This window comes from Camellia sinensis, chromosome 12 (genome assembly GCF_055761805.1).
Source record: "Camellia sinensis isolate YWXY chromosome 12, ASM5576180v1, whole genome shotgun sequence".
Taxonomy (NCBI): domain Eukaryota; kingdom Viridiplantae; phylum Streptophyta; class Magnoliopsida; order Ericales; family Theaceae; genus Camellia; species Camellia sinensis.
Window position 1 is genome coordinate 54,877,100 of NC_138972.1, and position 16,828 is coordinate 54,893,927.

Consider the following 16,828-nt stretch of genomic DNA (forward strand, 5'->3'; position numbering starts at 1 on the left):
AATTTTTCCAGTGGGTACAAACTAGATCAAAGAACACATTTCATTCAAATGGCTAAAACGACACACACCCATGACCGCACTTCAAACCACATCATGACCACACCTTAAATCACATCATTAAGAAGGGAAGTTTTCGTAAGTCTCTACATACATAGGATTTAATTATAAAAAGTTATATAAGAACATACATGTTACTATATGATAAGTCCACCTTAGATGAAAACTATGGAGTATGGACACTCCAAAATCGGTGCCATGGTGGTGTCCGACACGTGGACAGGCCGGGGACATGGGGACATACCGGGGACACGTATGGGACACGCCAGATGACGTGTCCCTTTAATTTAATGATTTTTTTTGTAGGAGACACGGTGGGGACACGACACGGACACACGTGTCCATATCGGAACAAGAATCGAACTCAGAATAGAGAGAGAGAGAGAGAGAGAGAGAGAGAGGCTCGTCAGCATACCTGGAAGCTCTTCGCTGGTGAGTCGTCGGTGGTCGGTGGTTGGTCTCCGATCGTCTTCTTCGTCTTCGTCTTCGTCTTCGTCTTCGTCGCTCTTAGTCTCTCTATCTCTCTCAGAGTCTCTCTCTCTCTCCTCTCTCTCCGATCGTCTCTGTCTCTCTTCTCTCTTGTCAATCTCTCTTCTTTCTCGTCTATCTCTCATCTCTCAGTCGATCACCATCTCTCTCGTCTCTCTCTCTGTCTCGTTGATCTCTGCTCTCTTCTCTCTTTTCACCTCTCATCTCTTTGTCTTCTCTGTCTTCTATCTCGTTTCTCTCTCCTCTGTGATCTGATATTTTTATTTTTATTTTTATTTATATATAAATATATATATTATATTTTGGTTTATATATATTATATTCTTTCTTTATTTTTTATTTATTTGATGATTAGATATTTATACATATATTGTATATTTTAATTTAATTTTTACTTTATAAATTTATATATTGTAAATTTATTTTTATTATATATTTAATTTTGTCTTTATATAATGTTTACAATATATAGAACATATGTTTATAATATATAAATGTAATGATCTTTATATACACATTAAATTAATATTAGTTTTTATTAATTTGGTTGTTTGGTAATATAAAATTAATATACATAGCAAATACGTAAAATATATACTTAAAAAAATAATAATGTGTCGTGTCCCCATTTTCTTAAAATCACCGTGTCCCGTGTCCATGCCCGTGCTTCATAGGGTGTAAATAATTAGGTCATCAAATGAATGAGGATATTGCTGGTATATTTTATCTATTGTCTTGACGTATACATTCTTAATTTTTTTATTTTTTTATTTTTTGTAATTTAATTCTGGTTTATATATATATTAGTTTTGGGTATGTTTACTTAAATTTTATTGAACATATTGAAACTCACAACATGCTGTAAAACCCAATAATTTCACACATCAACAAAGTATAATTGATAATAATGGTACACTTGTCCCATTTGATTTTCAATGATAGTCCCTATAGTTTCCTTGAAGTTTCATTTTGGTCCTTCTACTTTGAATTGCAACACATTTACCCTTCCATTTTGCTTTTTGTTTCAAACAAGGATAATAGATAACAAAGGTTAACTTTTTGGACAGAAATTGCTATTGTGCAATGTATGTAATCAATTTTCAGGGATAAAATGGTCTTTTATCTCTCTCTCCCTTCTTTCATCTTCCTCTTCGTGTTATCTCCAAACCACAAACCAACATTTCCATAACCACACCCACCACTAAATCTCCGCCCTCCACCTCCTCTCACCGTGACCAATCATCACCTTCACACCCCCCATTCCCCTGCTACACCACCAAACAATCACCTCCCTTCATCACAAAACCACCACCGAACCCACCTCCCTCCATTACAATCCCACTTCCTCACCACTGTAAACCCATGCCAACCCACCTCCTTATTCTATGCAAATGTTGAGCACGTGCACATCCCTTTTCAACCCTTAATTCATTTTGCACAAACCCAATACAATATATATTTCAAAATCCTTCTCCAACAATTCTAAATCATTATCTGATTTAATATATATACTCAATCAAAATTATCAGACTTTGTATGCAAATGCTGAGGGATTTCTAGTTATTTGTTTTGTGCCATTATAGGGAGAGAAAGAAAGAGTTTTATATATGTGTGCTTGTGTACTATGTCCAAAATTGGCTAAAGAAAAGCACAAATACATCTTGGACTAAAATTCTATAGTGAAATTAAATGCAAAATCCTCCACCACTTCATTTAAATAATGAAAAACAATAGCTACTCACATAAATAAAAAATAATAATAATACTTGAAAGAATTTCACAATTCTCTTAAAAAACCAAACAAATTTACATTAAAATTAAATCTATTACATAGACAACATAACAAAAATTACAGCAAGAATATAAGCATAAAAACAAAAATTGGGAATGTGTGATTCATTATTGTTGTTTCTGTCCCACAAAGCATGGGACAAAGTGGTGCAAGCTCAATGTATTAAAAAAAAAGAACACAAGAAATGCACAACAATCAGCAAATTACTGTGAAGAATAAAGAGGTAGATATCCAGAGAACTTCAAGAACCTCAAAAGAATCTAGAAACTTTTTATTTTTGACTTTGCCTATTTCATTGTTCACATCTGCATAAAAAAAGTAACTAAATCATGTCATAGCAAGAAAGAAGGAAAATAAATAAATAAAAAAAATCACATTTCCAGATTTGATCAATTCCCCATCCTGTTGTCTTGTAGTCTTTCCTTACAAGTAGGAACGTAATTTCTTTAGAAAACGAGGACGGATGGCAATATCATAGTCATCTCTGAAAGCTATCAACCCAATAACTTTTTCATTCGAGTCAAAAATAGGAGCCCCATTGGGCCATAAGCTGCATGTATGTTATTAATTTGAATTACTGTCAAATATATACTGCAACACATTAAAGTGTAGAAATAATGATGGTCAAAGATCAATAAGAAGAGCAAATGCCTCCCTCTTAGGTTTAGCAACTTGCCCCATTACAAAAGTATAATCGAGTTGGTTAGAGTGAGTTATAGAAAATACTTTCATCCCAATGTCTATACAATTTTTACTACCGAATTTTCAAAATTCATAAGAATGAAGAAGTCTTGTATCAATATCCTTGGTTTTCAAAATAGCTAGGTCATACTAGGGCGCTCTCAAAAAAACCTTAGCTTCCTGAAAAGCTTTATCTTCCTTGCGACGTATCGTTACAACATTACCCTCAGGTACCAAATGTGTGCATGTCAAAATATATCCATATCTGTTTATCACCACACTGGCACCGTACTCGCTACCATCCTCCGACGATCTTGGAATAATCAGCCGTGATGATACAACCACCACCACCTTTTTCATCCGGTCGTACAAAATCTCTCAACGTTGTTGGATTGGCATTGGCATTACTATCCTTTTTCGCTTCGGCCTTTGACTCCACATTCGTTTACTTTTCATGGCGAGGATGAAACTTCTTTTCATGGCGGCATTGTATGAGACCTCTCTCTCGTCTTCTTCGTCTAAAAAGGGGCCTTTAATGCAGGGCAATATTCCAATGCGTAACACAACCAAATTCAACCAAATTCTAAAAAAGGGTCTTTTCATGGTGAATAGCCCAATGGAGCTTTTCAGATACAACCCTTTTTAGGGTTTTGATTGAATTGCTTGTCTTATGCATTGGAATATTTTCTTGCATTAAAGACCCCTTTTTAGACGAAGAAGACAAGGGAGAGGTCTCATACAATGCCGCTATGAAAAGAAATTTCATCCTCGCCATGAAAAGTAAACACATTTGGAGTCAAAGGCCGACGCGAAGGAGGACAGTAATGCCAATGCCAATGCCAATCCAACATCGAGAGATTTTGTACAACCGGATGAAAAAGGTAGTGGTGATTGTATCATTACGGCCGATTATTCCAAGATCGTCGGAGGAGGATGGTAGCAAGTACGGGGCCGGTGTGGTGATAAACAGATATGGGTATATTTTGACATGAGCACATTTGATACCTGAGGGTAATGTTGTAACGGTACGTCGTGGGGAAGGTAAAGCTTTTCAGGAAGCTGAGGTATTTTTGAGAGCACCCCAGTATGACCTAGCTATTTAGAAAACCAAGGATATGGATATGAGACTTCTTCATTCTCATGAATTTTGTAAATTCGGTAGTAAAAATTGTATAGACATTTGGATGAAAGTATTTTTTGTAACTCACCCAAACCAACTCGATTATACTTCTGTAATGGAACAAGTTACTAAACCTAGGAGAGAGACATTTGCTCTTCTTATTAATCCAACCATCATTATTTCAACACTTTAATGTGTTATAGTATAAACTTGACAGTAATTCAGATTAACAACATACATGCGGCTTATGACTCAATGGGGGCTCCTGTTTTTGACTCAAATGGAAAAGTTATTGGGTTGATAGCTTTCAGAGATGACTTTGATTTTGCCATCTATCCTCGTTTTCTAAAGAAATTACGTGCCTATGTGTAAGGAAAGGCTACAAGGCAGCAGTATGGGGAATTGATCATATCTAGATATGTGATTTTTTTTATTTATTTTTTTTCCCTTTTTCTTTCTTGCTAAGACATGATTTAGTAACTTCTTTTGTGCACATGTGAACAATGAAATAGACAAAGTCTAAAATGAAAAGCTTCTAAGTTCTTTTGAGGTTCTTGAAGTTCTCTGGATATCTACCTCCTTATTCTTTACAGTAATTTGTTGATTGTTGTGCATTTCTTGTGTAGTTTTTTTTTTAATCCGTTGAGCTTGCACCACTTTGTCCCATGCTTTGTGGGACGGAAACAACACTAATGAATCACACAATTCATTATTTAAATGAAGTGGCGGAGGACTTTGCATTAAATTTCACAATAGAATTTTAGTCCACGATGTATTTGTGCTTTTCTTTAGCCAATTTTGGACATACTACACAAACACGCATCCATAAAACACTCTCTCTCTCCCTATAATTGCACAAAACAAATAACTAGAAATCCCTCAGCATTTGCATACAAAGTCTGATAATTTTGATTGAGTATATATATTAAATCAATAATGATTTAGAATTGTTGAGAAGGATTTTGAAATATATATTGTATTGGGATTGTGCAAAATGAATTAAGAGTTGAAAAGGGATGTGCACGTGCTCAACATTTGCATAGAATTGGGCATGGGCTTATAGTGGTGCGGAAGTGGGTTTGTAATGGAGGGAGGTGGGATCGAGGTGGTTTTGTGATGAAAGGAGGTGGCTGTTTGGTGGTGTAGCAGGGGAATGGGTGGTCTGAAGGTGATGATTGGTCGTCGTGAGAGGAGGTGGAGGGAGGAGATTTAGTGGTGGGTGTGGTTATGGAAATGTTGGTTTGTGGTTTGGAGATAACACGAAAAGGAAGATAAAAGAGGGAAGAGAAAGATAAAAGACCATTTTATCCTTGAAAATTACATACATTGCACAATAGCAATTTCGGTCCAAAAAATTAACCTCTGTCATCTATTATCCTTGTTTGAAACAAAAAGAAAAATGGAAGGGTAAATGTGTTGCACTTTCAAGGAGAAGAACCAAAACGAAACTTAAAAGGAAACTATAGGGACTATCACTGAAATTTGCCCATAAACAAATGTGATAAGTGTACCATTATTGTCAATCATACTTTGTTGATGTGTTAAATTATTGGATTTTACAACATGTTGTGAGTTTCAAGCATGTTCAATAATATTTAAGTAAACATACCCAAAATTTATATATATATATATATATATATCAAAAATTAAATTACAAAAAAAAAAAAAAAATTAGAATGTATACGTCAAGACAATAGAGTATACCAACAATATCCTCATTCATTTGATGACCTTATTATTTTCACCAAAGGTAGGCCCATCATATAGTGACATGTATATTCTTATATAACTTTTTATAATTAAATCCTATGTATGTAGAAACTTATGAAAACTTCCCTTCTTAATGATGTGATTTAAGGTGTGGTCATGATGTGGTGTGAAGTGCGGTCATGCCTTTAATAACACTGCTGGTGCCCATGCTTGGTTGATTGCCACTAGGCCTTGCAGGTGCAATCTTCGCTGTGGTGCCCATGCTACTACCTCCTGCAACAGCTACCTTTGCCTTACTCCTCCTTGCCATGTTTTGGTCAGTAGCCATCAGAGGTATTTCAACTTGGCTCGACCTATTATTCTTCCTCACCTTCAAACATGGTGAAATGTAATGTAATTAATCAATCAATGCCTCATATAAATTATCCTCTAAGAGTGAAATAAATTGACAATAATTTCACTTACAGGTAAGTTTGGCTTTATAGCATTGCCTTCAACTGGTTGACCTTTGCAACTTCTTCATATAAACCACTTCCATGAGGATTTTGTTTCTCCTTCCACTACAGCAAAAGCCACTGGAAAAGTGTCATCATTACGATCAATGGCCATAGATTGAAGCAATTGCCCTTTGTAAGGACCTCTCAAATGGCAAGCATCCACACCAATATTTGGCCTACAACGTGCAATGAAACCTTGCTTAGAAGCCCCCAAACATACATAAATCCTTTCAAATCTGGACTTCCCTACATCATCCTCATCCAATGGCTGAATCTCATGAACCTGCATAATAATGGTTGACCCAGGATTTGATCTTCTAATTTCTTCACAATAATCCCACAGCTTTGCATATTGTTCCTGATGGCTGCCCTCAATAAGCACTTGTGCTTTCCTCTTGGCCCTATAAAGTTGACTCTTTGAGACCCCAACTTTGTGGTCCACCTGCAGAGCTTGTTGGAAAGAAGGCAATGGCTATGTAGGGTTGGTCTTAAGTGTCTCTCTGTACTTGGACAACCAAGTTGAATTGACTTGTCTATTGTGGAAAACTCTGCCACAGTTGTGTGTGGGGTGGTAGGTTTTGATTTGAAAATTATTTTCCCCTTGGACTTTAAATGCAAAAAGGACCCACTTGCATGGGAGGTTTACAGGTGGCTCTCACCCTAAGCTGTCATTTTTCACAACCCCAATTGATTTTCCAGTCTTTATAGCATGCTGTTTGACAGCATCTTTAAAGATTTTGGAAGTCCCAAACAACATCCCAAATTTAAATTGGGGCTCAACCATATCTGTATACATATTAAATTGAGGGTACCTTTCTTTCTTCTTTCCATTATCCTCACCTTCAGTTGATGAATCAATGCTTCTAAGCTCATCTAAAGCTGACTCATCCTCCCACCTCTCTTCAACTTGTGCTTCATTGTTGGATAAACCAACCCCAGCTTCATGTGTACCAGCTTCATCAGTCACATTATCCCTCATTAAACCACCACATTCCACATTCCTATCCACATGAGTTTCAAATAGCATGTCATCTTCACTTTCATCAATTTTACTATCCTCATAGTCCTCCAAATCTCTAAATCTGTGGACTCTGTCTGAGAACCTTCATCATATCCACTATCAAACAAATCATCAACTTCTGCTACACCCTTACCTTGCTCTAACTCAGCTTCTCCACCACCATCCTTTTGGAACTGAGCTTCAACTACATCCATATACCCATGAAACTCATCTTGACCTCTCATCAATCAGTATTGAACTAGGTTGTGTTTTAGGATAGTGTTCCAAATAGAAATCAATGTGCCTATTTATATATAAGAATTTCAGCATACCCATCACCTCATTGTCATTCCTCACATTGACTAGCCCACTAGTAAGATCTTTATCAGGCATTCTGTAGTAATATGACATGCTTCCAGTACAATCCAATTTCTCCACCAAATCCTCGATGTATAACATATTCATGTAATCAGCTTTGCAGTAGTCAAAGTATTTGACTAGTTTCTTCCCCCCCACCACATATAACCTGTGTTACATGGACTCGCCACTTTGGGGCGAAGTACCCGTGTCGACACGACACGACACGGGTGCGGGTGTGGGATCTGTGTCGGATTCGTCTATTCTCTATCGGACACGGCACACAGCAAAAGAAATGAAAGAGGTGAGAGCAAGAGATTACCTGGTCAAATGATCTAGTCGAAGCTCCACCAGTCGAAGCTCCATCCAGCGATCCAGGCGAAGATCGAAGCGCCGTCAGTCGATCGAACAGCCGAACACCCCCAAACGACTCTCTCTGTCTCGCTTTCTCTCTCTCCCTCGCGATCGCAATCGCGATCGATCGCAATCGATCGCTTCCTTTGTTGCGCTTCTCTCCCTCTCTCTCTCTCTCTCTCTCTCGTCCCTGTCTCTTGATTCATATCTATCTATTCTAATCTATATTCGTACTATATTCGTATATATCTATATAAAATAATAATAGGTATATATCTATATAAAATAATAATAGTTAATAACTATTATTATAATAACTATAATAATAACAATTATTATTATATATTATATAATAATTATTGTATAATATATAATATATTTATAAGATAATATATACTTATATATATTAATAAAAATAAATAAACGCATATATGTAAAATAATTATTTGTTATTTGTATAACGTAACTCATCTTAATAACTATATTTAAAAAATATATATATATTTAACGTATCCCCGTACCCGTATCCAAATTTGGATACATATCCACGTATCCTTAATTTTTAATTTTGAGATATCCGACCCCTAGATACGCACCCGCATGCGATCGCAATCGATCGCTTCCTTTGTTGCGCTTCTCTCCCTCTCTCTCTCTCTCTCTCTCTCGTCCCTGTCTCTTGATTCATATCTATCTATTCTAATCTATATTCGTACTATATTCGTATATATCTATATAAAATAATAATAGGTATATATCTATATAAAATAATAATAGTTAATAACTATTATTATAATAACTATAATAATAACAATTATTATTATATATTATATAATAATTATTGTATAATATATAATATATTTATAAGATAATATATACTTATATATATTAATAAAAATAAATAAACGCATATATGTAAAATAATTATTTGTTATTTGTATAACGTAACTCATCTTAATAACTATATTTAAAAAATATATATATATTTAACGTATCCCCGTACCCGTATCCAAATTTGGATACATATCCACGTATCCTTAATTTTTAATTTTGAGATATCCGACCCCTAGATACGCACCCGCACCCGATCCTCGTACCCGCGTCCGTGTAACTTAGCATATAACCTATCTGGATTACATATAAATGTTCCCCCATGATGCATTTTTAAAGTGAAGTAATCAATATCTGGATCCGTGAGATTAAATTTTAAAAAAAAAAATTAATCAAAATTTGTTAAAGGTTGATTAATTTTCCCCTTGTGCAGGTCTATTCTTGTGGGAACCATGTCAACAACAGAGGGAACAAAACAAAAAAAACTAACATATATATATATATATATATATATATCTTTATTAGTATCATGTGAAAGTGTGAAGCTCAAATTGCTCCAAAAAAAAAAAACAAAAAAAAAGGTGATTCTAAATATAAATAACCTATATGTATACATAAATCACCAGTCAACCACTATCAAACATTACAAAACTGAAGACAACAATATACATAAACAAACAAATGTTGATCAAAAAAGTAAAATACCAAATTGAGGGCTCCCAGACAAGGCCTCCCTCAGAGCCATCGAGTTGGCTTGTTGCTTTAATGGATTTGATTCACTTTCTCAGATTTCCTTTTGAATTCATGACTCAGCTCTGACCAATTTGTTGTATTCCCTTTCTTCACCCCTTTCCTAACCTCAATCCCATATTTGTTTATGGGTAAATTTCAATGATAGTCCCTATAGTTTCCTTCTAAGTTTCATTTTGGTTTTCTTCTTTGAATTGCAACACATTTACCCTTCCATTTTGCTTTTTGTTTCAAACAAGGATAATAGATGACAAAGGTTAACTTTTTGGACAGAAATTGCTATTGTGCAATGTATGTAATCAATTTTCAGGGATAAAATGGTCTTTCATCTCTCTCTCACCTCTTTCATCTTCCTTTTCGTGTTATCTCCAAACCACAAACCAACATTTCCATAACCACACCCACCACTAAATCTCCGCCCTCCACCTCCTCTCACCGTGACCAATCATCACCTTCACACCCCCCATTCCCCTGCTAAACCACCAAACAGTCACCTCCCTTCATCACAAAACCACCACCGAACCCACCTCCCTCCATTACAATCCCACTTCCTCACCACTATAAACCCATGCCCAACCACCTCCTTATTCTATGCAAATGTTGAGCACGTGCACATCCCTTTTCAACCCTTAATTCATTTTGCACAAACCCAATACAATATATATTTCAAAATCCTTCTCAACAATTCTAAATCATTATCTGATTTAATATATATACTCAATCAAAATTATCAGACTTTGTATGCAAATGCTGAGGGATTTCTAGTTATTTGTTTTGTGCCATTATAGGGAGAGAGAAAGAGTTTTATATATGCGTGCTTGTGTACTATGTCCAAAATTGGCTAAAGAAAAGCACATATACATCTTCGACTAAAATTCAATAGTGAAATTAAATGCAAAATCCTCCACCACTTCATTTAAATAATGAAAAACAATAAACAATGGCTACTCACATAAATAAAAAATAATAATAATACTTGAAAGAATTTCTTAATCACAATTCTCTTAAAAAACCAAACAAATTTACATTAAAATTAAATCTATTACATAGACAACATAACAAAAATTACAGCAAGAATATAAGCATAAAAACAAAAATTGGGAATGTGTGATTCATTATTGTTGTTTCTGTCCCACAAAGCATGGGACAAAGTGGTGCAAGCTCAATGTATTAAAAAAAAAGAACACAAGAAATGCACAACAATCAGCAAATTACTGTGAAGAATAAAGAGGTAGATATCCAGAGAACTTCAAGAACCTCAAAAGAATCTAGAAACTTTTTATTTTTGACTTTGCCTATTTCATTGTTCACATCTGCATAAAAAAAGTAACTAAATCATGTCATAGCAAGAAAGAAGGAAAATAAATAAATAAAAAAAATCACATTTCCAGATTTGATCAATTCCTCATCCTGTTGTCTTGTAGTCTTTCCTTACAAGTAGGAACGTAATTTCTTTAGAAAACGAGGACGGATGGCAATATCATAGTCATCTCTGAAAGCTATCAACCCAATAACTTTTTCATTCGAGTCAAAAATAGGAGCCCCATTGGGCCATAAGCTGCATGTATGTTATTAATTTGAATTACTGTCAAATATATACTGCAACACATTAAAGTGTAGAAATAATGATGGTCAAAGATCAATAAGAAGAGCAAATGCCTCCCTCTTAGGTTTAGCAACTTGCCCCATTACAAAAGTATAATCGAGTTTGTTAGAGTGAGTTATAGAAAATACTTTCATCCCAATGTCTATACAATTTTTACTACCGAATTTTCAGAATTCATAAGAATGAAGAAGTCTTGTATCAATATCCTTGGTTTTCAAAATAGCTAGGTCATACTGGGGCGCTCTCAAAAAAACCTTAGCTTCCTGAAAAGCTTTATCTTCCTTGCGACGTATCGTTACAACATTACCCTCAGGTACCAAATGTGTGCATGTCAAAATATATCCATATCTGTTTATCACCACACTGGCACCGTACTCGCTACCATCCTCCGACGATCTTGGAATAATCGGCCGTGATGATACAACCACCACCACCTTTTTCATCCGGTTGTACAAAATCTCTCAACGTTGTTGGATTGGCATTGGCATTACTGTCCTCCTTCGCTTCAGCCTTTGACTCCGCATGTGTTTACTTTTCATGGCGAGGATGAAACTTCTTTTCATGGCAGCGTTGTATGAGACCTCTCCCTCGTCTAAAAAGGGGCCTTTAATGCAGGGCAATATTCCAATGCATAAGACAACCAAATTCAACCAGATTCTAAAAAGGGGTCTTTTCATGATGAAAAGCCCAATGTAGCTTTTCAGATACAACCCTTTTTAGGGTTTTGATTAAATTTGGTTGTCTTATGCATTGGAATATTGTCCTGCATTAAAGACCGCTTTTTAGACGACGAAGACGAGGGAGAGGTCTCATACAATGCCGCTACGAAAAGAAGTTTCATCCTCGCCATGAAAAGTAAACACATGCGGAGTCAAAGGCCGAAGCGAAGGAGGACAGTAATGCCAATGCCAATGTAACAACGTTGAGATTTTGTACAACCGGATGAAAAAGGATAGTGGTTGCTGTATCATCACGGCCGATCATTCCAAGATTGTCGTCGTCGGAGGATGGTAGCAAGTACGGTGCCGGTGTGGTAATAAACAAATATGGGTATATTTTGACATGCGCACATTTGGTACCTAAGGGTAATGTAACGGTACGTCACAGGGAAGGTAAAGCTTTTCAGGAAGCCGAGATATTTTTGAGAGCACCCCAGTATGACCTAACTATTTAGAAAACCAAGGATATGGATACGAGACTTCATTCTTATGAATTCTGTAAATTCGGTAGTAAAAATTGTATAGACATTGGAATGGAAGTATTTTCTATAACTCACCCTAACCAACTCGATTATGCTTTTGTAATGGGGCAAGTTGCTAAACCTAGGAGGGAGACATTTGCTCTTCTTATTAATCCTGACCATCATTATTTCAACACTTTAATGTGTTGCAGTATGAACTTGACAGTAATTCAGATGGCTCAATGGGGCTCTTGTTTTTTACTCGAATGGAAAAGTTATTGGGTTGATACACTGCAAGAAAATACACTTTTGGCGACCACTTTGGCCGACTAAAAATATTTTGGTCCCCAAAAATTGTGCAATTGGCGACTAAAAATTATGGTAGTCGGTAAAAGTACAATATTTAGCCACTAAATTTTTTTAGTCGAGGTATATTAATTATTGGCGACTAAAAAAAAATTTAGTCGCTAAAAATATCACAATTGGCGACTAAAAAAAATTTAGTCGCTAAATTTGCCACAATTGGCAACTAAAAAAATATTTTAGTCACTGTATAGATAGTTTTGGCAACTAAAATAATTTAGTCGCTGAATGAAAAATAAAAATTTACATTTTATCTTTGGCGACCAAAAGTTTGGTCGACAAAAATTTAATTTCAGCAACTAAAAAATATTTTAGTCGTTATATAGATAGTTTTGGCAACTAAAATAATTTAGTCGTTGAATGAAAAATAAAAATTTACTTCTATCTTTAGCGACCAAAAGTTTGGTCGACAAATTTAGGGCCGGTTTGGGGTGTCCTAAAAAAGTGCACTATTTGTCTTTTTGCACTAAAAAAGACAAAAAAAAAATATGGAGGTTTGGGTTAACTTTTTGACTTTTTATGAAAAAATGTGTATTAAAAAATTGTATAAAAAAAGTGTGTAAGAGATGATAAGAGAGGAGTGGGCCCCAGCCGTACAACCGGCTGTACAACCGGCTGTGTAATTTGAGTTGGAAATTATTGGCTAATTTTTGTACAAAGCACTGGACGGTTTTGTTTGACCCGTGGGGGTCATCACGGGTCCCATTTTAATAATCTGAACCGTTCAACGTGTGTAACTCGTCGAACACTATGTACCTATAAAAAATCACGTTAATCGGATATCGATAGCTATCTGATCAGATTTATTTATTTTTCAATCATTAATTATAACACCATCCATTTATTGTATATAACTGATTTGATCATATAGTTATCGATATCCAATCAATGTGATTTTTTGCAGACATATAGTACTCAACGATTTTTACACATTGAACGGTTCAGATTATCAAAACGGGACCCGTAATGACCCCCGTGGGACGAACAACGGTGTGTGTGAAAATCACACCGAATCATTTCATTTTTGCTGCACAGCCGCTGCTTTACATCAATTCAAATTGTACTTTTTGGGAAGAAAATTGATTTTTTAATTTTTTTTTTGGTGAATAGTGATATCTTTTTGGATTTTGGAGTAACTTTTTGACTTTTTGACTTATATAGTATAAGCCAAACCAGGCCTTAATTTCAGCGACAAAAATATTTTAATTGCTGTATAGATAGTTTTGGCAACTAAAATAATTTAGTCGTTGAATGAAAAATAAAAATTTACTTCAATCTTTGGCGACCAAAAGTTTGGTCGACAAAAATTTAATTTCAACGACTAAAAAATATTTTAGTTGCTGTATAGATAGTTTTGGCAACTAATATAATTTAGTCGTTGAATGAAAAATAAAAATTTACTTCTATCTTTGGCGACCAAAAGTTTGGTCGACAAAAATTTAATTTCAACGACTAAAAAATATTTTAGTCGCTGTATAGATAGTTTTGGCAACTAATATAATTTAGTCGTTGAATGAAAAATAAAAATTTACTTCTATCTTTGGCGACCAAAAGTTTGGTCGACAAAAATTTAATTTCAGCGACTAAAAAATATTTTAGTCGCTGTATAGATAGTTTTGGCAACTAAAATAATTTAGTCGTTGAATGAAAAATAAAAATTTACTTTTTATCTTTGGCGACCAAAAGTTTGGTCGGCAAAAATTTAGTTTCAGCGACTAAAAAATATTTTAGTCGCTATATAGATAGTTTTGGCAACTAAAATAATTTAGTCGTTGAATGAAAAATAAAAATTTACTTTTTATCTTTGGCGACCAAAAGTTTGGTCGGCAAAAATTTAATTTCAGCGACTAAAAAATATTTTAATCGCTGTATAGATAGTTTTGGCAACTAAAATAATTTAGGCCTGGTTTGGCTTATACTATATAAGTAAAAAAGCCAAAAAGTTACTCCAAAATCCAAAAAGATATCACTATTCACCAAAAAAAAATTAAAAAAATCAATTTTCTTTCCAAAAAGTACAATTTGAATTGATGTAAAGCAACGGCTGTGCAACAAAAATGAAATGATTCGGTGTGATTTTCACACACACCGTTGTTCGTCCCATGGGGGTCATTACGGGTCCCATTTTGATAATCTGAACCGTTCAATGTGTAGAAATCGTCGAGTACTATATTTCTGCAAAAAATCACATTGATCGGATATCGATAACTATATGATCAAATCAGTTATATACAACAAATGGATGGTGTTATAATTAATGATTGAAAAATAAATAAATCTGATCAAATAGCTATCGATATCCGATTAACGTGATTTTTTATAGGTACATAGTGTTCGACGAGTTACACAAATTGAACGGTTCAGATTATTAAAATGGAACCCGTGATAACCCCCACAGGTCAAACAAAACCGTCCAGTGCTTTGTACAAAAATTAGCCAATAATTTCCAACTCAAATTACACAGCCGGTTGTACAGCCGGTTGTACGGCTGGGGCCCACTCCTCTCTTATCATCTCTTACACACTTTTTTTATACAATTTTTTAATACACATTTTTCCATAAAAAGTCAAAAAGTTAACCCAAACCTCCATATTTTTTTTGTCTTTTTTAGTCCAAAAAGACAAAAAGTGCACTTTTTTAGGACACCCCAAACCAGCCCTTAGTCGCTGATTGAAAAATAAAAATTTACTTTTTATCTTTGGCGACCAAAAGTTTAGTCGCCAAAAATTTAATTTCAGCGACAAAAAATATTTTAGTCGCTATATAGATAATTTTGGCAACTAAAATAATTTAATCGCTGAAAGAAAAATAAAAATTTACTTTTTATCTTTGGCGACCAAAAGTTTGGTCGGCAAAAATTTAATTTCAGCGATTAAAAAATATTTTAGTCGCTGTATAGATAGTTTTGGCAACTAAAATAATTTAGTCGCTAAAATTTACTTTTTATCTTTGGCGACCAAAAGTTTGGTTGCCAAAAATTTATTTTCAGCAACTAATAAATATTTTAGCCGTTGTATAGTTACTTTTGGTTACTAAATTTATTTAGTCGCTGAATGGAAAACAAAAATTTACTTTTATTTTTGGCGACTAAAACTTTGGTCGCCAAAAATTTATTTTCAGCGACTAAATAAATTTTAGTCATCATTTATCAACTTTTGCCGACTGAAAGAAATTTAGTCTCCAAATATCTAGTACAATTTTATTTTTAATCTTTGGTGACTACCTCATTTGGTCGGCAAATATACATTTTTGGTGACAAACACATTTAGTAGGCAATAAAACTCAATTTTTTTTTGTGGGAACACATACCGCCCAATTTGAGTTCATGTTTAATTTTATTATTATTATTATCATTATTATTTATTATTATAATTTTATTTTTTATTTATTATCATTTTGGAGGGATTTTTAAATTAATTTGGTGAGGAACTCTAGAGGGATTTCAAACACACAAATGAGTTAGGGCTAAAACATGTCTCTCTCTCTCTCTCTGTGACTCTCTCTCTCTCGCATCTGCCCTCTTCCGATTCTCTCACGCCTCTCTCTCATTCCATTACTCTCTCTCTCTCTCTCTCTCTCTCTCTCTCTCTCTCAAGCCAATTGCCCTTCTCCTGATATTGAATCTCTGTCGCTTTGTTTCCATCGCCGTCGGGTAAGGAGCATCACTGCCATCGAGCACCACCGTCGATCCACTATTGGAGCATTACCCCAGTATGTCCTCTCTATTTTGCCTTCTCTCTGTCCCTCTCTCTGCCTCTCTTCCCCTAATATCTGTCTCTCTCACTCTGTGACTCTCTCTGTCTTTGTTCTCTCTTTGACTAAAGTAATTTTGTTCTACAATGTCTCACAACCCACCAGGGCCTTCACCATCCCCATTTTCTAGAGCATCTTCAACTCTCCCTAAAAACAATTTGAGGTATAAATATCCCTCTTTCTATAAAATGATTCAAGGAACATGTAATTTCTTGTTTTTCTTTTTTTGGGTTGTGACGGCCTGAAATTCGTAACACTTAAATTTTATCTTATAGTTTGATCTTATACTTA

The 16,828-nt window shown here is 34.8% G+C and overlaps 1 protein-coding gene across 27 annotated transcripts in view; it reads right to left on the reverse strand.

Annotated features, from left to right (window-relative positions):
- LOC114301339 (putative protease Do-like 14) overlaps window positions 1-16,828 on the reverse strand; it is a 30,852-nt gene that overhangs the window by 4,394 nt on the left and 9,630 nt on the right. For 9 of the 27 annotated variants that reach the window (XR_014346413.1, XR_014346417.1, XR_014346408.1 and 6 more), the window contains 3 exons: window positions 9,179-10,948; window positions 6,315-7,872; window positions 473-6,219 (listed from right to left, as the gene is read on the reverse strand). The exons of 14 other annotated variants lie outside the window; for them this stretch is intronic. The gene's annotated coding sequence lies outside the window, so the exon portion shown is untranslated. The remainder of the gene's footprint in view (window positions 1-472; window positions 6,220-6,314; window positions 7,873-9,178; window positions 10,949-16,828) is intronic. 4 more of the 27 variants (XR_014346411.1, XR_014346412.1, XR_014346409.1 and 1 more) reach the window with 1 other exon arrangement.